Here is a 21,748-nt window from a genome sequence, read left to right as displayed (position 1 = left end):
TTTTTTGATTATTCACAAAATAGATATGTTAAATAAAAAGTGTGTGAAAAATGAAGTGAAAATGATTTAATTTGATAAGTGAATTAATTATGTGAAGTTTGTGAAGAAAATGAAAAGGAAAAGTGATAAAAAAATATTTTGGCCTCCCCATGGTTTGAACCCACGCCCTTGAAGCCAACAATCAAAACACACACCAACCAGCCAACGCGCGCATGGTGTTATAGAGGGCATTTCATTGCAATATGTGTGTTGTCTAGTGCATAGAGTGGAAAAAAGAAAATAAAATCAAAAGGTCTGAGGCGAGGGGGATTCGAACCCCAGACCTTGGGCATGAGGAGACTAAGAGCGCATGTGTGGCCACTAGGGCAAGTTATTCATTCGTTAAGGAAACGCCTATCATTAAAAATAAAACAAACTTCGCTCAGAGATTTGAAAAATGGCGCCACCCTCCATCTTCGTCTTCAACCTCAAGCTCCATCAATTCAAATTTCTGAACTCTCTCAACTCTCAACCATTTGCAATGATGTAAACATGAAACTTGCTCTAAATTCACTCACGATTCTAAATATGTAACTAACATGAATTAATATTAACTACATCTAACTAATTTACCAGAAATCGTGAAGAACCCTAAAATTTCAAAATCAAATTAAATGACTATACTGAAAGATAAATGGATGATGATAGAGGGTTTTCAATCCTCTGATGATGCTGAACAAGATAGAATCGAGCTATTTCACAAAGAGTACTTAAATTAGAGAAGTGAGGTTCAGAAACTTACCTCTGAAAATGGAGGTCGTGAGGATGATAGAGACCACCTGGGCTTGAATGAATGATCTCAATAGCTTCCCTGAGACTCAATGATGCTAACTGGATGCTTATTGTAGCCTGAATCCTTCTGAATTGTTCTATGGACCTCCCTCGATTTCAGCTTCAAGTGAACATGGAGGTTGTTGAATTTGGAGTTACAGATGAGCTGCAGCCATCTGGTTAGCTTCACTATGACCTGAGGAGTGTGCCTGGATGATTGGCTTGGCTTGAAACCTCCTGAATTGTTCTGTGGTCCTCCAACTGCAAGTGCTCCAAATGAGAGGTGGAGATGATGATTCTCCACGCCCAGCAGTGTTCCAGAGGTTTGGATCACCTCCAAATGCCTCCCTCAATGTGTTTGAATACTTATTTTCAAAGAGAGAGCTTTGGTTTGAAGAATCCGAGTCTTCTTGCCAAAGGACCTTTGAAAAAACTAAGTATGAAGAAAGAAAAGAGAAAGCAAGAATTCTGTTGCTTTGGTGTGTTTTCTGAATGAGAATGAGGCCTCTATTTATAGGCAAATGGATGCAGATCAATTGGCTGTGGTGAGCTTGCTTAGTGTAGTGAGTTTGGTTTCTTAGCCATGAAGAAATTCAAAGAATCTCCAAAATGCAATGATGCATTTTCGGGCTAGCTTCCCCTATCCATTGATCTTGCAGGATCTTAGGGAACATTTCTGATATGTAGCAAGTTTCTATTGGCTTAGGAGAAGATTCCAATTGGTGAATCATTGCTTATCATAAATTCTCAAAAGTAATGATTACATAATCACATGTTCTTGCTTTTGGGAATCTTCTTCAATCTTCATACCATGGTGAAAATGAATGCATGGTATTGTTTCAGACATGTTATGGGTCGTGTAGCATCCATTCATGAAGCAAAATGCACAAAATTGCAAAGTTCCAATTTGCACATGACCTATAATTTTACTTCATGAGGCCAACTTTGAACAAGCATAACTCCTAGCTCAAATTGAATTTGGAGAAGGTTGAACACAATTTGGAAAGCCCTAAACATCTAATTCAAATCATTAGTTTATGTCTTCTTCAGAATCATTTGGGAAATTTGTGAAAAATGAGCCCAAAGTTGGATGAAAACTAGGTTAAAACACTTAGAAAAATTTCTAAGTGTTTATGACCTAAACTTCAAAATTTCCAAAACTTCATAAATGGTTGATCTTTTGAAAAAAGTTCCCTTGTAAGATGTTGTTTTATTTTTCAAGATCTACAACTTTCATGTTGGAATTTTTTTGAGTTGTGTAGGTGAAATTTTGAGTTCTCACCATGCCTTCAAAAACCCTAATTCCCGACTTTTTGTTCCTTGATGAATTTCTTTGAATTTCTTTGGTCAAATGACTTTGACATCCATATATTGATGATATTGATCTTTGAAAATCATTATTTGACCAAAAACCTTAAAAGTCAATGATGATCCTTCACAGTTGACTTTTCCCTGACAAAGTGAATTTTTGGGCTTTTGTGTAGAAACAAGATCTTCTCCTCAAATGAATGATGTAAATGGATTATATTGAGGTAGTAGAGATTCTTGAATCATGTCTTGAGTTTTGGATTCATGCCCTGATTAAAAGTCCACCATCTTGGTGAATTAGGTCAAAACCCTAATTTGTCGACCATGTGAAAATAATGACTGTAGACTTTGAATTGAAGTGTGATGTCCGGTGGATCTTGTAATATGAGATATTTGAAGATGATTGATGTCTTTGAATGATCCCCTGAGGTTTTTTAGGGCTTCCCAAATGTGATCCCTGATTTCAGTCCTTGATAGGCTCAAAACCCTAGTTTGGTGACCTGAGTAAACCTGTACTCAGATGACTGGATGTCTAATCAATCATAGATGAGAAAAATGAAGTCCTTGAGCCCCATGATTGTATTAGGGACTAATCCTTGTATTGATTGATCCTTTGCCTGAGCTTTCTTGTCTTTGAGCATCCTCGATTAGATACCAGATGGAGAAGTAACTGCTCTGGGAACTTGTCTTGACCTGATGAAAAATCCTGAAGATATGCCATCTCAGGGGGGTCAAAAATTAGGGTATGACAGCCAGGTTAGAATCTATTCGTCTATTAATTTCTTTTGCCACTCAACACAACATCACTCTTTATCAGATGGATGTCAAGAGTGCCTTCTTAAATGGTTATATAGATGAAGAAGTTTATGTTCACCAACCTCCTAGTTTTGAAGACTCCATGTCTCCAAATCATGTTTTTAAATTAAAGAAATCATTATACGGATTGAAACAAGCTCCCAGAGCTTGGTATGAACGTTTGAGTTCTTTCCTTCTGGAAAATGGTTTCACTAGAGGAAAAGTGGACACTACTCTCTTTTGTAAAACATTTAAAAAGGATATTTTAATTTGTCAAATATATGTTGATGATATTATCTTTGGAACATCTAATGCTACACTTGGAAAGGAGTTTGCTGAGTCTATGCAGGCTGAATTTGAAATGAGCATGATGGGAGAACTCATGTACTTCCTTGGGATTCAAATCAACCAAACTTCTGATGGAACCTATGTTCATCAAACGAAGTATGTGAAAGAACTTCTGAAGAAGTTTAATCTTTCTGAAAGCAAAGAAGCCAAAACTCCTATGCATCCAACATGTGTACTGGGTAAGGATGAGGTAAGTAAGAAGGTAGATCAGAAGTTGTATAGAGGTATGATTGGATCTCTTCTATATCTAACTGCTTCTAGACCTGACATTCTCTTTAGTGTTTGTTTGTGTGCTCGATTCCAATCAGATCCAAGAGAATCTCATTTAACAGCGGTTAAGAGAATTCTAAGGTATCTGAAAGGTACTACTAATGTTGGTTTAGTTTACAGAAGATCTAAAGACTACAACTTAGTAGGATTCTGTGATGCTGACTATGCTGGAGATAGAATAGAAAGAAAGAGCACTTCTGGAAGTTGTCAATTTCTTGGAAGTCATCTGATCTCATGGTACAGCAAGAAGCAAGCTACTATTGCCCTCTCAACAACAGAAGCAGAATATGTTGCTGCTGCTGGTTGTAGCACACAAATGCTCTGGATGAGAAGTCAGCTGGAAGATTATCAGATATATGAGAGTAACATTCCTATTTTCTATGATAATACTTCTGCTATATGTTTATCTAAGAATCCTATTTTACATTCAAAAGCTAAACATATTGAGATTAAACATCATTTCATAAGGGACTATGTTCAGAAGGGTGTTATATCTTTAAACTTTGTGGATACAGACCATCAATGGGCTGATATCTTTACAAAACCCCTTGCTGAAGATAGGTTTAAGTTCATTCTGAAGAATATCAGTATGGATTTATGCCCAGAATGAGAAGATGAGAAGATCTTATGTATGAGTATCTTCTGAAATGAAATTGGATTATTTTTTTAAGAAGTTCTGATTGAAATCAATTAGAAATTGTGATTCAGTTATTACTAACGTTTCATTGTCTAAGTTGATTCAGAATCTCTTTAAAAGCAAAACAGCTGTAACTGGCTATCCAGATGGTAAACACGCGTTCACTATTTCTGGACAAGCGTGCGTGCAGTTGAGGGGACGTCTACTTAGGTAACTGTGCAAATCTCGTCTTTTGTCATTATTATCTCTCCTCACGTCATGTAACATTAAATGCTATCCATCATTTACTCTTTTTCAGTTTTCTTTTTATACTCTTCAAACGTTTCTTTTCCCTCTTATATTTCGCTCACTTTGCATTCAGTTTCTTTTTCGTTCTTTCTCTTTGCATTCATATCACAAACCCTAGCAGTTTTCAATATCTGCAACTTCATCATGAATCCATCGTCAAGCTCTGGAAATCAAGAAAATGATCGAAAACAAAAGAGAAAGGCAACTGATGAACAAGAAACCAAACCAAAAAGAGTAAGGATCACCTATGACCCTCTCAAAGTGAACCCGTTTGAAGCTATGATGTCTGGAAACTACTCTAGACGTGTATATCAACCCCTCGACGGTACCCCTCAATCACCTCCCTCTTCACAGACCTCCACCACCTCTTCCTCCTCATTCATCCTTTCGGAACCACCTTCTTCACCATCTGATATCTCCTCTCCTTCAACCCATCCCTCAGATATTTCTTCATCTCTCTCACACCCTTTTCCCACCAGAACACCTAACCCCTACGGTGTTGTTTTTCCCGACTCCAGGTTCACTGTCAACCCTCCAACCCCTACCACTCAATCATTTCTGGAGCTTTTACATTCTGATGTAAATAGCTGGTTGGAGATTCTGGGTGCTGCTCACCTTAACCATCTGGATAAGTATGCTACATGCAACCTTTGGGATACCTTTCGTCAGGATTTTCTGGTTAGGGCTACAGACATTCAGAGAAGGATCATGTCTGAAGCACCTGGTGTTCGTGGTCTTCGGTTGGAAGTTGGTGAAAGCAGCTATCACCATCTCATCAGGAACAGAAGAGTTCTTGAAGAGAGGATACCTGCAGATGAGTTGGAAGAAGAAAATCCCTGCAGAGACATCGTGGTGTGGAGACCATGGTATCCTGTGCTGACTGGAGATTTTCAGTGGTTGTTTAACTGGTTCAGAATGAACCCTTCTGAAAAAGCACCTCACACGGTCTTTCCAGTAGTGGTTTATCCTGCTGAAGTTGCTGGTCCTACTCCTCCAACAAACCTAGCAGCTATTCTTCAAGCGTTGGAAGTTGGAACTTCTGAGCTGCCTGAACCAGAATATGCTGAGGCTACTTCTGAGTCAGACTCAGATGTGGAGATGGAAGATGCACAAGCTGAAGACCTTCCAGAAGATCGCCCTGGTGAGATTGCTGTCCCTTTTGGCAGAAATTCTGGTGCCTCTTCTTCTGGTGAAACCTCAGCTCTGATGGAGACCTTGGAAGCTCTTCATCAGAATCAAGCTATGCTGGCTTCTCGTTTGGACGCGCAAGAAGCAGCCAATGCTGAGTTTCGCTCTTTTATGGCAAGGCAAGCTACAAGCACTGACGGGATTCATGATGTTCTGGCGCGGATTTTGTGTAGGCTAGGGTCTTAGTCTTTGTGTCCGTGTAGTTTTCTTTCCTTGTTGCATCTGTTTTCCTGCATTCCTCTTTTGTAATCCTTCTTGTTGAAATCAATGAAAAGTTATTTATGTTTCTTTCCTTTTGTCTCTTGCTTTACATCTGAATCTTTTATGCTTTTTGATGTTATGACAAAAAGGGGGAGAAATATATGATAAATGATCTGATTAATATTATCAGTTACCGGGTAAAAAGGCTCCACACATTTACTAACAGAAGCTGCAAGCTTCATATGTTTCTAAGTTGTGTTGTTGCAGGAATCAAAGATTCAAGATCAACATAAGAAGCAACAAGATGAATCAAGCTCTTGGATTCTTGAAGCAAGCTGAGTGCTAGGAAGCTTCAGAATCGGAAGCAAGAAGGAAGAATGATCAGAAATTCTGATAATAGAATATGATCCAAATCATTGTCTATTTGCTCTGATACATTCTATAAGGCTTATATGGCTCTGATACATATTTTGTGTTCTGATACACATTTTATGTTCTAACTCATTCATGCTGACTTTTGTCGTTTAGTTTTGTTCTGTAACATTTCAGGATGTAGAGATGCTCTGATGATGCTCTGGTACATTCAACAATGTTCTGATACAATCTAGCATGAAGTGATGTAAGAAGAAATTTAAAGCTCTGAAGCTATCCGAGGGAAGCAGAAATCAGAAGCTGTGAATGTTCTAAAGATCCAGAAAACTCAAGTTCTGAAGCTGTCCTAAAAAGGAAGCATGAATCAGAAGCTGTGAATGTTCTGAAGATCAAAGAAATTCAAGTTCTGAAGCTGTCCTAAATGGAAGCAGGAATCAGAAGCTGTGAATGTTCTGAAGATCAAAGAAATTCAAGTTCTGAAGCTGTCCTAAACGGAAGCAGGAATCAGAAGCTGTGAGTGTTCTAGGGATCTAAAGAAATTCAAGTTCTGAAGCTGTCCAATGGAAGCAGAAGTCAGAAGCTATGAATTATCAGAAGACAGAAGCTCTTGTGATCGTCTCTACCGAAATAATCAGGGAAGTCTTTTATTATTAAAGTTCTTCGAGTATTTATTTCAGGGGGAGATTATTCATCTCAGGGGGAGATTGTTAATCTCAAGGGGAGACATATTCACATGCTTATGCTATAGCTGTGTAATTTGTCTTTAGCCGTCTGCTCTTTCTGATCGCAAATTCATATCATTTATATATGTTTTTGTCATCATCAAAAAGGGGGAGATTGTTAAAACAAGATTTGTTCTGATCAATATTCTTAGTTTTGATGATAACAAGGATATGAATTTTGTGTGAGATAATGTGGTACTCTAATACATTGCAATTTCCATTTCAGGAAATATATAAAGAGTATGCACAAATCAGCGCTCAGAAGCTTTGTCTCGGAAGGTTCAGCATGCAACATCAGAACATGGTCTGGCAGGACATCAGAAGATGGTCAAGGCAGAATCAGAACATGTGTCTATGAAAGCATCAGAAGAACTTGAGGTCAGAAGCAGAAGCACTGAAGTTCTCATGGTATCACGCTCAGAAGCACTTCAAGGTCAGAAGACAAGAAGATGCTATGCACCAAGCTGTTTGACTCTAATGATATTCAAATATTATATTCACAAACATCAGATCAGAAGAAAGTACAGGTGGCAGGCTACGCTGACTGACAAAAGGAACGTTGGAAGCTATTAAAGGCAACGTCAGTAGACACAGCGTGAACAAGGCTCGAGGTAGTTGACAAAAGCGTGAAACATTAAATGCAATGCTGTACGGAATACGCAAAGCATTAAATGCGCCCAACGGTCATCTTCTCAAACGCCTATAAATATGAAGTTCTGATGAGAAGCAAGGTTAACAACTCTGAACCAAATTCTGTGAATATTAACTTGCTGAAACGCTGTTCAATTCAAAGCTCAGAAACTTCATCTTCATCAAGCTCACTACATTGCTGTTGTAATATATTAGTGAGATTAAGCTTAAACGTTAAGAGAAATATCACTGTTGTGATTATAGCTTTTCAGAAGCATTTGTAATACTCTTAGAATTGATTACATTAATTTGTAAGTAACTAGAGTGATCAAGTGTTGATCAGGATACTCTAGGAAGTCTTAGCTTGTGTCTAAGCAGTTGTAATTAGAGTGATCACGTGGTGGTCAGGATACTCTAACAAAGTCTTAGCTTGTGTCTAAGCATTTGTTCCTGGAGTGATCAGGTTGTGATCAGGATACTCTAGAAGACTTAGTCGCAGACTAAGTGGAAAACCATTGTAATCTGTTGCGATTAGTGGATTAAATCCTCAGGTGAGGTAAATCACTCCGTGGGGGTGGACTGGAGTAGTTTAGTTAACAACGAACCAGGATAAAAATAACTGTGCATATTGTTTTTATTGTTCAAGTTTTTAGACTACACTTATTCAAACCCCCCCTTTCTAAGTGTTTTTCTATCCTTCAATGTCATCCTAGGTATGAATTGGTTGCAATTTAATCGGGTTCATATCAACTGTTTCACGAAGACAGTTATTTTTCCTGAAGATGTCGGTGTTGAGAGCCTAGCAATGACAGCTAGACAAGTGGGAGAAGCCATGAAGGACGGGGCTACCGTGTTTATGTTGATTGCATCCATGGAAGTGAAGAAGAAAGTGGTGAGTAGTTACTTACCGGTAGTATGTGAATTTCCAGAAGTCTTTCCAGAAGATGTAAGAGAGTTACCGCCATAGAGGGAGGTAGAATTTGCTATTGAGTTAGTTCCTGGAACTAGTCCTGTGTCGATGGCGCCGTATCGTATGTCGGCATCTGAACTAGCAGAGTTGAAGAGTCAGCTAGAAGAGTTACTGGAAAAAGAATTCATTCTTCCTAGTGTGTCGCCGTGGGGTGCGCCGGTGTTGTTGGTAAAGAAGAAAGAAGGTTCTATGAGATTGTGTGTGGATTATAGACAGCTGAATATTGTTACTATCAAGAATCGGTATCCATTACCGAGGATTGATGATTTGATGGATCAATTGGTTGGTGCGAGTGTGTTCAGCAAAATTGACTTGAGGTCGGGATATCATCAGATTCGGGTGAAGACGGACGATATTCACAAAACGGCATTTAGAACAAGGTATGGTCATTACGAGTATACAGTGATGCCATTTGGAGTAACTAATGCGCCAGGTGTTTTCATGGAGTATATGAATAGGATCTTTCATCCTTACCTGGATCAGTTTGTGGTGGTATTTATCGATGATATTCTAATATATTCTAAGAGTGAAGAAGAACATGCAAAGCATCTAAGGGTGGTATTAGAACTACTGAAGGAAAAGAAACTTTATGCGAAACTGTCAAAGTGTGAGTTCTGGCTAAGTGAAGTAAGCTTTCTTGGGTCTTTAATTTCTAAAGATGGTATTGCCGTTGACCCAACGAAAGTAGAAGCAGTGTCTCAATGGGAAGCTCCGAAGTCAGTTTCTGAAATCCGTAGTTTCCTTGGTCTTGCGGGTTACTATAGAAAGTTCATTGAAGGTTTTTCAAAGTTAGCGTTGCCGTTAACTAAGTTGACTAGGAAGGGTCAAGCATTCATCTGGGATTCGAAATGTGAAGAAGGATTCCAAGAGTTGAAGAAGAGGTCGACTAGTGCGCCGATCTTGATTTTGCCGAATCCGGCGGAATCTTTTGTTGTATATTGTGATGCTTCGTTGTTGGGATTAGGAGGTGTACTAATGCAGAATCAACAGGTAGTCGCTTATGCGTCGAGACAACTCAAAGTGCATGAGAGAAACTATCCGACTCATGACTTAGAGTTGGCAACAGTGGTATTTGTGTTGAAATTGTGGAGACATTATCTGTATGGTTCGAGGGTTGAAGTGTTTAGTGATCACAAGAGCCTGAAGTATCTCTTTGATCAAAAAGAGCTGAATATGAGGCAAAGAAGGTGGTTAGAGTTCCTTAAGGATTATGATTTTGGGCTAAATTACCATCCGGGTGAAGCAAACGTGGTTGCCGATGCTTTGAGTAGGAAGTCTTTGCATATGTCTATGCTTATGGCGAGAGAATTGGATTTAATTGAATAATTCAGAGATTTGAGTTTAGTATGCGAAGACACTCCTGTCAGTATTAAGTTGGGTATGCTGAAACTGACTAGTGGTATTCTGGAAGAGATTCCAGAGGGTCAGAAAGCTGATGTAGAGTTGGTGGATAAGTTGACTCTGATTAACCAAGGCAAGGGAGGTGAATTCATAATCGACGAGAATGGTATTATAAGGTTTGGTAATCGTGTTTGTGTTCCTAATGTTTCCGAATTGAGGAAGAGTATTCTCGAAGAAGGACATCGTAGTGGATTGAGTATTCATCCTGGTGCTACCAAGATGTATCATGATTTAAAGAAGCTGTTTTGGTGGCCTGGAATGAAAAAGGAAATAGCTGAATTTGTCTATGCTTGTTTGACTTGCCAGAAGTCAAAGATTGAGCATCAGAAACAGTATGGAGCTATGCAACCGTTATTTATTCCAGAATGGAGGTGGGATAGTATATCTATGGATTTTGTTTCTGGTTTGCCGAAGACGGTGAAGAACTATGAAGCCATTTGGGTTATTGTGGATAGGTTGACAAAGTCTGCTCATTTTATACCAATGAGAATGGATTACCCGATGGAGAGACTTGCTCAATTGTACATTGAGAAGATAGTGAGTTTACATGGTATTCCTTCGAGTATCGTGTCAGATAGAGATCCAAGGTTTACATCCAAATTTTGGGAAGGTTTGCAGAAGGCTTTGGGTACTAAGCTGAGATTGAGTTCTGCTTATCATCCGCAGACGGATGGACAGACAGAAAGAACTATTCAATCGCTAGAAGATTTGTTGCGTGCTTGTGTGTTAGAAAAAGGTGGTACTTGGGATAGTTATCTACCCTTGATCAAATTTACCTACAATAATAGCTTTCACTCGAGTATTGGTATGGCTCCGTTTGAAGCTTTGTATGGTCGGAGGTGTAGGACGCCTTTATGTTGGTATGAATCTGGCGAAAGTGCGGTGATTGGACCAGAGATTGTTCAAGAAACGACGGAAAAGATTAAGATGATTCAGGAGAAGTTGAAGGCTTCTCAAAGTCGTCAGAAGAGTTATCATGACAAGAGGCGGAGAACACTTGAATTTCAAGAAGGAGATCACGTGTTTGTGAGAGTTACTCCTATGACTGGTATCGGGCGAGCTCTAAAGTCAAGGAAGTTGACTCCGCGTTTTATTGGTCCGTTTCAGATTTCCGAAAGAGTAGGAGATATGGCGTATTGCATTGTGTTGCCACCGACGCTTGCGAATCTGCATGATGTATTCCATGTGTCGCAGTTGAGGAAATACATTGCTGATCCGTCGCATGTGATCCAAGTGGATGATGTACAAGTAAAGGATAATCTGACAGTTGAAGCTTTGCCTATGAGGATTGAAGATCGGAAGGTGAAACAATTGCGTGGCAAGGAGATAGCGTTGGTCAGAGTAGCTTGGGGAGGACCAGTCGGTGGAAATGTTACATGGGAATTGGAGAGCCAGATGAAGGACTCCTACCCGGAACTCTTTGCCTAAGGTATGTTTTCGAGGACGAAAACTTTTCTAGTGGGGGAGGGTTGTAACACCCCATATATTTCTTTATTTAATTTAATTAATTTTTTTTATTAAATAATAGAATTAATAGAATTATTTGAGAAATATGGATTAATAAGGCTAATGGGCTAGTGTCGCAAGTAGCAATTGGGGGGTGTGTCAGTTGCAAAGCCTTTTTTTTTCTAAAATAAGGTTATATTTTCATAAAATAGAAAAGAGGAGGATTTTGTGAAAAGAGAACCAAAAGGGAGAAGAAAAGAGCTGAACGTGAAATTGGGAGAAGAGCAAGAGTGAAGAGCAAGGGCATCCAAGAATTTGACATCGAGGTAAGGGGGATTCTTCTCATTAACCTCTATTATGGGTTGTATGAATGATTCAATAGAGTTTATATGTTAGGATTCTGAATTGGATTGTATGTCGGGTTTGGGGTTTTGGGGTTTATAGAACTTTGGTTCAATTTATGTTGTGAATGATGATTGGTGTTGAATAATGATGTTAAGCATGATTAGAAGTATGTGTAAATGTGCAAATTATGTTGTATGTGTGGTTTATTTTCTGAAATTCGTACTGGTATGATTTTGAGGGCATTTGGGATGTATAGAATGCTGTTTTCTATAGGTTGGGGTTTCTGAAATCGCCGGTTCGCGCCGCGTGCACAGGGTTGGCGCCGCGAACAGGTGGGCAGAATGCCAGGATGTTGTGATACGCACAGGTCGCGCCGCGTACCTGTGTTGGCGCCGCGAAGGCGTAACTTTTTCTCGTTTCGCGTTGCTTACAGGTGTTTGCGCCGCGAATAGCTTGGCAGAGAGCCAAGGATTTTTGGAACGCTCAGTTTGCACCGCGAACCAAGTTGGCGCCGCGTGCTGTTGATGTTTGGGACTTTTTTTTAAAGTTTAACGATGCATAACTTTTTAACTGTTAGTCCGTTTGATGTGCCGTTTCGAGCATAGTGAAGCTAATTAAGCGATTTACGCAATAAAATAGTGTGTTGAGTTGTGACTCGATTTTATTTTAAAACACTTGATTTAATTGGTTGTGGTGGTTTATGCGTACAAATGCACTGGTGAATGTTTTGACTATTAACTCGTCTTGGTTGTGATTGATGATTAATATACATGTGTTGCTAATGTAAAATGTATATTTGAGATGGTTGAAAAAAAATAGCATAACTATTGTGTGGCTATTGTTATTGCATCGGTTGATGATTATGATTGTTCAGTTGTTTAGTATTGATGATTAGCATGCGGTATGTGATGCATGCATTTCATAATCATGTTGTGGGCTGTATCCCTTATGGTGGTGGGACAACGGTAGCTAATTCCCATTGTGTGGAATTGGTGAGAGAAGTAGCCGAATCTTTATGGTGGTGGATTGGTGAGATGGGTTATCCCATGTTTGGTACCACATGCATTTAGTTGCATTACATTAGGTTGTTGTGTATAATTGTAACATGAATGGAAGTAGTCCAATGTTATAATTTGTGTGTATTTGGTATGGATGATTGTATCTGATGAATGTTGCTATACTATCTGAATATAATTGAATTTGGGTGAATAATGTATGAATGAAGTTGTATTGTTTATATTCCTATAACATTTGTTAATGCGAATGAAACTCACCCTTACTGTTGTTATTTTTTCAGATTGAGTAGTAGCTTGTGTACTTGGTGAGGATTAGCTCGTCGGGTAATTCGTTAGAGTCAGTTGGATCTGTGTCATGCTCTGGTCGTGTAACACTGGGAGCGTTATTTTAGGATTGGTTGATAAATCCTTGTTTTGTTTATGGTTTATGGTTGGATCATGAGTCTCCGACTCTGGATGTTTAATTATTCAGTTGTTAAGAATATTCCGCTGTGTTAACACGATATCTGAATAATTTTTGGTTTATCGTTCCTTTATGGCATGACATGAATCTTTGTTTATTTTGTTGGAGTTGTAATACCCTTCTTCATGTTTTACTCTGATTTTTGTTAAATTTTCCGCGGGGTTTAGAAGGGTGTTACACCTCTCAAGGAGAAGAACAACTTTGTAGTTGGACACTTTTCCATTTGAAGCTTGGTTGAAGAGTTATCAAGGTGTTAAGTTGAGGTTTTTTCATTTGAATCAAGTCACAAAGCTGGGCAGATTTCTGGTCATACGTGAAGCATTTCATCAAACATGTGATGTGCCATATTTGAAGCTTGTTTCAGGGAAATTCAAGAACCCCACAAATGCAAACTTGGTATGGATATACTGTTTGCCGTGCCCTCTACACAATGAAACAAGAATTAGGTCAATTGAGTGGATATTGAATCAATTGTGAATCTCCAAAGTCACGCCCTCACACTGGCCAAGATTCAGCATTAGGCAGGCCAAAATCCAGGCCACGCGCGTGACATTTTGCCAAACACCTGGCGTGCCATTTTAGACATCAATTTTAGGACTCTAAAAACCTCCATTGGGGTCCATCTTTGCATCAAACCAGTCTTTGCCATGCCCTATATCTAATGGGCCCAAGATCACTAATTTTGAACATGCAATTAGCAAGATAGAGGCACTCAAAGTCATGCCCTCGCAAAGTCACGTTTTTTACAAAGACCCAGGCCAGAAGTTGTGCTGTGCGCGCGTGTCCAAATGTTGTTGCCCACCTTTGTTTCATACGAGTTTTCCTCCTCTGCCAGGTCTCATCTCAAGATGTCTCCAACACAAAACCTTTTCTATTCCATGTGTTCTTCATGTTGATGGATGAATCAAAGAAATTGGCGGCTTATGGTGAGAGTTGTAAGGTCTCAAACTCATGCACAAGTCTGAAACGAAAAGCCATAAAATATTTGCTACAAATGACATAACTTTTGTTGCATGCATGAAAGCTCACCTTGGAGCGGCCATTTATCACATAGCTTATTCACTAAGTCTGCAAATAACCAACACTTGCTTGCTAAGCTTCATGGGGAATGCTACTCTACACCACAACACACCATAACTTCCATGTAGCCCTATACTATATAAAGCCATACGCTTCACAAATCATGTTACACACTTTCACGTTCCACTCTTTCAAAACTCCCTCATCACTCTCCCTTTTTCTCTCTTCACTCTCTCTCACCATGAAAAAAAGTTTGTTACATTGTGTAACAAACTCTAACTAACTTCTTCATCTTCTTCACATAATCACCATAATCGAAACTTCAACTCTCTTCAACCACCATAACCACTCTCCTTCCATCGTCAACTATCTCTAACCACCATAGCCATCACTTCCACTGTTCCTCCAAGCTCTTTCACCATCTCACGTTGCGGATCCAAGGAGTCCTCACCATCTCAGCTCTGAGTATATTTCTCAGAGACTTCTCCCTCTCCGATTCTGAAATCACCACCACCATCAACAAGGCATAGAGATTGAAGTGCAACAGCAAGGACTCTCCTTCTCATATTACTTCTTGAAGAATCGGACAAGTAAGTTCCTCTGAATCTCTTCTTATGCCTCAAAGCATAGTTATATCCATGAGTCCATGTCATTGAGAATCTGAGATTTAGATGTGCTGCACGTATGGGAAAGATGATGATTCTTGAATTGCCTCGTTTTATATGCAATACCGATTATTCGTGTTCCTGGACCTAGAATTTGAGATGTATGAATGCTTAGGATTATCCTCAAGTAAGGTGCATAAGTTTTGGTTAGGTTCTTGAGAATTAGGGCTTTAAGTTTGTGTTCGGTTTACACGATAGAGAGAGAATTAGAGAAAACTGATACTAGATTCGAAATCTACGCGGAAAAACGAGTGAGATAGGGGTCGCATCTTTAATTTCTGGAAAATTGTTATGAACTCCGGCGGTGGTGGGTTACGAAGAAGACGACCGGAACAGTAGTTTCGGCGTCTGGTAGCCTCTTTCTTTTTTTTTTCTTTTTTTTTTGTTCGTACGTGTGGCCAGATATTATTGGTTCATTCTCATATTTTGTGGCTATTTTGTTCTCTTCCCAATGATTAGAATATTGTGTGTCGCGCTCTGATTGGTTGGTGTCCCTTTTGTCTTTTATGACTTAAATTTCTCTTTGACCAATCGATGCTATATGCATGTCAATGTTACGTTTTAATTCATGTAAATAAGTATATCACATGCTGGACAAAATGATAATAGAAAAATGAAATAAGATGTGGAAAAATAGTGTTGTGTAGTTGGGCCATAGCGCTTTGGGCTTTACCCTATTTCAGAATCACACCCCAGCTTATTCACACACGCGCTTGTAATGAGGATTGGGCCTGAGTGCACCTGCCATCTGCACCCCCTGAATCAGGCCCAGCTTCTGCCTATAACTAGTTTTTAGTTTATTTTACAATTACTTTAGCACCCCCTGGCAGTGTATATTTCCTTTTATTTTTGTTCTTTCTGATTTTCGTTCATAAATCCTTTTTAATTCAAACAAAAATACATAAAAATTGTTCATAGATATTTTAGGGTATGTAAATAATTGTCATGATTTTTGTTAATTTTTCTCAATTGTTTTAATCCTTTTAATAAATCTTTCTTCTTCACAATATGTTTGAATTTTCTTTGTTTAACACTTCTTTGTAAATAATTTGTTAATAGACTTAGGAATTAATTTTAGTCTCAATTTTTTTATAGATTTAATTGATATATGTGTGTTTGTGAATGCCAATTTGTTTGCTATACTTCTCAATTTTATTTGTCGTATATTGATTTCTTTTTACCTATTCCATATATAGTTTTTTTCCTTTAATAAAGTGTATAGTTCTTTTATTATTTTGATTTCTTTGTATAGACAACTTAGATTAGAATTTAGAATTAGTTCCCTATGGCATTCTTTTTCTTTTCAACTTTTAAAATACTTAATAAATAAAAGATGTGAATCACACGTTACTAATAGTGAGAGAGAAATGAGTGAGATTTATTCCCTAATCTGTTTCTTAATCACTTAGTGGGAGAGAAATGAGTGGGATTCATTCCCTAATCTGTTTCTCGATCACTATATAATGGAAGAGAGATGAGTGGGATTCATTCCCTAATCTGTTTCTCTACCGTAATACACTTTTATGTGATTCAAATCGCAAACAAATTCCCCTTAAAAAATACTCAACCAAAAACACACTTAAAACACCTAATAATGGTTCAAAACTAAAACAAAGTAGAGAAAGTGGTGAGTGGCCCGGTATTGGGAACTGTTCATCACTCATCTACGTTAAAAGACACAAACCAATCTCTTTTTTCCTTCTTTCTAAGGGCAATGTTATTTTTGCTCGAACGCATCGTAGGCGACCCCTTATGCAAGAGTGCGAACGTTAACTCCGCCCAACTAAAAAACACAAAAACAAACAGAAACACGTGAGCCGAGCTATGGTAACTCTGATTCCTGAAAAGGATATGTAGGCAGCGGGGTAGGGCCCGTGCGAGTATAATTCTTTCTTTTCCCTACATTTTGCATTCATTCGCATTTAGACATAGACATAGTACACACCCTTTAGATAGAAACAAACATAGGTGGATACCATCGAGTACGATGGGCGCGAGGGGTGCTAATACCTTCCCCTTGCGTAACCGACTCCCGTACCTAGATTCTCTGGTCGTAAGACCCTGTTCCTTCCTTTTCCAGGTTTTCTGATATTCCTTTCTCTTATGGGATAAATATATTGGTGGCGACTCTGTTCATTTTTTGCGAGCGTGCGACAATCTTCACCGACAATCATACTTCACCATAAAGAGTATAGTCACTTGAAGCTAAATAACTCTACGGATTTTCACACTGTCTTCGCCGACAATTATAGTTTTAAAAACTATCATACTCCACCTAAAGAAGAGTATACTTCACTTGAAGTTAAACCACTTCAAAAATTTTCACATGTCGAAACACAAGTTAAAACTTTATGGTGCAACTTTTATGCCAGTATAAAACTCTTTAACCATCGACATAATCTTATAGTACACATTGTGTATTCTTGATTGTATGAACACATTTTTTACTTGAATTTTTCCCAGGTCAAAAAATAATTCTTCCATCATTTTCCTCTATCCCAAACTGCACAACAGAGCCTGTGACCGCAACTCAATAACTCTTTCATAACACTACGTTTCTGCTTTAATATGGAAGATTAGATAAGCTATAATCACAAAGCACACTAAGAACTCCTATCCCCAGATCAAACCAAAAGCTCTGATACCATTTGCGGCAAAAAAAAAAAAGGCATAGAGAAAAAAGAGAAAAACAATAACAACATAAGAGATTAACATGGAAACTCTAAAACCGGAGAAAAAACTACGATCGTTGTCAAATACAAAGAAAAAGTCAAATACAAAATTAAAGTGTTATTGACTGGTGCATCTTGTAAAAAAAATTTTGAATCATATATATAGCCTTGGACTTCCTCTTTCTTCACAAAACTAAGCGATGTGGGACTTAGAAAAACTTGAATCCTATATATAATCTTGGACTCCTTCTTCATTCACAAAAATGTAAATAATGTGAGACTTTTTCAACATTTATATTTTCAATCAACGCTAACAATCAATACAGAGAGGACACGAGATATATATTGGATCAACAATAACCTTTCTCTAGATTAGGTTCTCTTTAGAGAAAAACCTATCATATAGAAGTTGTCAAGAAAAAATAATAATGTTGGATGGGGATAACTATCCAAAATGAACAAGAGGATCAAATAATCAGTGGAGTAAGAAAGGTTGGAAGAATTAGAAGTAGTAAAAAAAGCATGATAATAAGAAGAGGACACCGAAAAAAATAATAACTTTAGCAAATTTTTAATTTCACTTGTCTCTATCCAAAAAAAAAGTTGACCTTGAATTACCTAAAAAAATTTAACTACATCTATCTACCTACCTATTTCTCCCACGCATCACAATATAATTAAGAGTTAAATATATAAAATTCTCCCGTAATATTAGCGAGTTTCGCATTAAACCTCTGTAAAAAAATTACGATGCAGCCTTCCCCCAATTAGAAACTCATGAACTTCTCCATATAATTCAATTAAACTGCAACGTGGTTCTTTCTCTGCCGAGGTATCCTTCATTAAAAGCCTTTGCTCCATTGACTCTTCAAATTTGTTGGACGCAGCATGAACATTAAACATGCGTGGACACCTATCAAAAGCGTTTTGCAATATATACATTCTCATGCTTCCTACAAGACGATAGCAAAGACCCCATATAATGGCATCTGGTTATATAGGCATCCTGTTTATAGAGTTGGTGGTGAAGAAATGGGTTAGAAGAAAGTCCCACATCATTTATGAGAACAACAAAACTAGTGTTTATAAAAAAAATTCTCATTTAAAGTAATAAATTGAAGACATTGAGACACTAAGTAGGCTGGGCTTAAAATAAAAAAGAGTAAAACATAAAGAAAATTAAGAAATCAACGTGACTATAAAATATTTAATCAAAAATAAAATATTTCGCAATAAAATATTTCGCAGTATTGTATATTTAACTCTATAATATAAAAATAGTAATATTTTATTTGACAAATTATAATATAGGAAAAGTCGCAAATTCACAAATTATAATGAAGAAATATTCAATCAAATTATATAATTCAATTAGTGATAACTATTTAATATAATTGATTAAACTACAAACTATTAGCCCAATCTCAAACTATCTGCTAAGGAGAATCAATTATTTTTGGCTAGCTAAGGAGAAAATTAATTATTTTCGCTCAATTATAACTACAAACTATCAGTCTAATCTCAAACTATCAGCTCTCTCTTGTAGGCCAATGAGAAACCACTACAAACTCCATTTATAATAATGATTCATTCAAAATACATAATTAATAGAAAAATACTTTGACCAGTAACTTCATGTTCCCGCTAATATTCATTATTTTGATAAGTAACTTCGTATTTCCGTTAATATTTCAAATTTCTTCCCGTTAATTTTTAATATTTTGATCAGTAACTTCATGTTCTTGTTAATATTCATTATTTTGATCAGTAACTCCGTGTTTCCGTTAATATTCATTATTTTGATCAATAAGTTCGTGTTCTCGTTAATATTCCAAATTCGTTTCCCTTAATATTCAAAAAAATTATCAGTAACTTAATGTTTCTATTAATATTTAAAAATTTATCAGTAACTTCGTGTTTCTGTTAATATTTAATATTTTTGTGAATAACTCCGTGTTCTCGTCAACATTTATTATTTTTATCAGTAACTTCGTGTTCCCGTTAATATTCAAAATTTGTTCCCGTTAATTTTTAAAATTTGGATCAGTAACTTAATGTTTCCAATAATATTCAAAATTTTGATCATTAACTTTGTGCTCCCGTTAATATTCAATATTTTGGTCAATAACTCTGTGCTCCCGTTAATATTCAATATTTTGATCATTAACTCCGTGATCCCAGTAATATTCAATATTTTGATCAATAAACTTCATTTTCCGTTAATATTTAATATTTTGACCAGTAACTTCACGTTCCCCTTAATATTAAATATTTTGATCCGTAACTTCGTGTTCTCGTTGATATTCAATATTTTGTTCAGTAATTTCATGTTCTCGTTAAAATTCAATATTTTGATCAATAACTTCATGTTCCCGTTAATATTCATTATTTTGATCACTAACTTCGTGTTTCCGTTAATATTCCAAATTTGTTCCTGTTAATATTCAATAGTTTGATTAATAACGCCATGTTTTTTCGTTATTATTCAATATTTTTAGCATTAACTCCATGTTCCCGTTAATATTATATATTTTGCTCTGTAATTTAATACTCTCGTTAATATTCAATATTTTGATTACTAACTTCATGTTCTCATTAATATTCAATATTTTGATTAATAACTTCATGTTCCCGTTAATATTCAATATAGTTTGATCAATAACTTCGTTTTCCCGTTAATATTCAATAGTTTAATCAATAACTTCGTGTTCTCGTTAATATTCAATATTTTGATGAGTAACTTTAGGCTCTCGCTAACGTTCCATTTTTTATCAGTAACTTCGTGATTTCGTTAATATTCAATACATTTAATATTTTGATCAGTAATTTAATATTGCCTTTAATATTTAATATTTTCATTAGTAACTTCATGTACCCATTAATATTCAAAAAAATTCTATTAATATTCAATATTTTGATTAATAACTACATGTTCCGGTTAATATTCAATTTTTTTATTAGTAACTTCATGTTTCTGTTAATATTCAATATTTTGATGATATTTTTAAAACAAAAATAAATTAATTTTAACATTGTTTAAAAATATTTAATGATAATTAAAATATTTTATAATAACAAAAATCTTAAATTGACAAATTATAATGAATAAATATTCTATCAAATTATATAATACGATTAATAGTAACTATTTAATATAATTGATTAAACTCAATTTACAAATCAAATATATTATTCCATATATACAAATATTTGAATCAATAATTAATAATTCCTATATATAAATATTTTTGTTTTGTAATTATTTATAAAACAATTTAAATCAATTGTAAACTTATTATCGTTATTATTCAACATTTAATTAAATATGTTAACATCAGTACCATATGCGCGTACCATATAATTACCCGTGTGTATCCGTAATATATTATTTCGTATTTGGATGGAATAGACCCATTATCGTTTTAATGGTAAGATTTTAATTATATTATATTATATATAGATAAATATATATTGATTATTGATGAACGTGTCCAGTTAAAATTTTAAATTTTATAAATGACAAACTTGTATGATTAATAAAACATATCGTACAATTTTGATATTATTTATTCATATATTACTTATGTTTCATTCTATTACTATTTAGTCATACATTACTTATGTTTCATTCTATTACTATTTATTCATACAGTACTTATGTTTCATTCGATTACTCATGCTTATTAACACCCATAGTTATTTTTAAATATGTTTTTAAGAAAAATAGTCAATAGATCTAATATATTTATTTTATTTAATAATCTTTAAAAAATTTCATTAATATATATATATATATATATATATATATATATATATATATATATATATATATATATATATATATATATATATATATATATATGAGAAGGGATATATTTACTCCAGGAGTAAATTAAAAGTGTTACTCCAACTCTCTACCATTGATCTTGTTTTAATCTAATGATCCAAAATAAGCCTTAAAAAATCTCACGTGACCATTCTTAAACCATGTATTTTTAATTTGGATTAATTCTTAAATTAAGATCAGAAACTTAAATTGCATCAAATCCCATTAAAACAGAATCAAAAATCTCCATGGATGTACTTCGTATATGTTCTGGTATTATATTTGGTTTAATAGGTTTCTTAGTGTTTCATTATATTGATTCGAGTCACGGTCTTACAATAACGGACGGCGAGAA

This window comes from Vicia villosa, linkage group LG5 (assembly GCF_029867415.1).
Source record: "Vicia villosa cultivar HV-30 ecotype Madison, WI linkage group LG5, Vvil1.0, whole genome shotgun sequence".
NCBI classification, from domain to species: Eukaryota; Viridiplantae; Streptophyta; class Magnoliopsida; order Fabales; family Fabaceae; genus Vicia; species Vicia villosa.
The sequence above is the reverse complement of the archived record's forward strand: the minus strand, read 5'-3'. Positions refer to the sequence as shown.